General features: G+C 36.4%; 1 long non-coding RNA gene across 1 annotated transcript in view; it reads left to right on the forward strand.

Moving 5' to 3' along the window:
* Positions 1-284: 284 nt before the first annotated feature.
* Positions 285-1649, forward strand: part of LOC128247684 (uncharacterized) — a 59952-nt gene continuing 58587 nt past the window's right edge. Inside the window, exon 1 of the long non-coding RNA XR_008264047.1 lies at positions 285-822. This is a non-coding gene — a long non-coding RNA (uncharacterized LOC128247684). The remainder of the gene's footprint in view (positions 823-1649) is intronic.

Consider the following 1649-nt stretch of genomic DNA (forward strand, 5'->3'; position numbering starts at 1 on the left):
ACTCTTAATCAATTTTGCTGAGATTTCCTATGCAAACAAACAAAACTATCCCATTTTCTTTCATTACTCTTCACTCGTGCATCACTTTCCTTTCTCCTTTTCTCTCTCTTCCCCTCTCTCCATTTCTTTCTGTCTTCTCTCTGTCTCTCTCTCTCTATCTGTACACATATCAACCCTCTTAACTTAGTAGCCGACTTAGTACTCAAACCACATTGCTTCCATCAATTTCGTCATAATTTTGAAATGCTCCAACTGAGGAAGGTTTATGTAATGGTCGCATTTCCTATTATATATTAAGACAAATCTGAAACGCCCATGTTACACACACACACACACACACACACACACATACACACACACACACACATACACACACACACACACACATACACACACATAGCAATATTAATGCCAAAAGGTAATCTTTACATCTAACTTAACGTGGATGTTTTGCTAGAAAACCAAATACTGCGTTATTAGCTTTCAGAGATCCTGTCATATGGGTGCTTGGTGCATAAAAGCACACACATAGATCGTAGCAGACGAGAAACCTCTGTCATAGGCGCCGGAACTCCCATATTACGACTGTCTTCAAATTTAATCTATCGTTTCAATACTAACAATTTTTTATTGTTTTATTAGACTTTATTTTTAATTGGGAACGATAGTGTTCCTTACGCTATCAGCGTTTCTAGATCTTTTCAGTATTATCCTGCAGTCGGAGTGTTTGTGGAGTTTATTATATATTTATTGATGTGTTTTGTAGATGGCAACAAAAATGATTGGAATCATGTCGTAATGGATAAAAATCGTCACCACCAGGTAATTAGCGTTAAATTACTTTTTGCAATCAACTTTTCTTGATTTAATTTCTAGAGGGGAATATCAGTTTATCAGTTTGGAGCGGAGACATATGTTATAACATAGCTTCCATTGCTGATCTACTATGTTATTTATTTTAAAGTCCATATAGAATATTTATGCTATAAAATATTTTATTTTCCATGATTCTAACCAGCTTTATTTCATGTTCTGTATTGAAATTTTCGACGACAATGAAGAAAGAAAATGTGGGAGAATCTTTCGTATTTTTGTGACTGATGTAACAGTTACAGACATGAAGTTTACAGCATTCATATTTAGTTTCAAATTTGTTTATGACATTTATCTTAAAGCGATCTCTAGGTTTTAATATCGTAGTTGCGTCTTGATGAAAAGGTCTTTAATTTTGGTTAGTTTTTGTATTATATTTGTTCTGTTCTTAGTTAGCATCTGTTTCATGACTTGTTTATTTTTTACAAACGTATTCATCCATTATATAACTCAGATACATTAGTTTCTTGAGACATACTGTGTGTGTGTGTGTGTGTGTGCGTGCGTGCGTGCGTGCGTACGTGCGTGTGTGTGGTTTCTGAATGTTTTTCTGGCTGTTGTATTGGTTACCTTTTGTTTCATTTTGTAACAGTATTAAGTATCAAAGTATTTGGTCGTACATCTGCGACCTGATCTCTGACACTCTACCCTACTGATAAATAGATATGTGTATGGGCGCGCGCGCGTTTGGGCCCACGAAAGCGTGGGTGCGTGCGAGTGTGGGCGTGAGTGTGCATGTGCAACTGTGGGCGTGTGTGCATACATATGTGTGTGTA

Source organism: Octopus bimaculoides, chromosome 4 (assembly GCF_001194135.2).
Source record: "Octopus bimaculoides isolate UCB-OBI-ISO-001 chromosome 4, ASM119413v2, whole genome shotgun sequence".
NCBI classification, from domain to species: domain Eukaryota; kingdom Metazoa; phylum Mollusca; class Cephalopoda; order Octopoda; family Octopodidae; genus Octopus; species Octopus bimaculoides.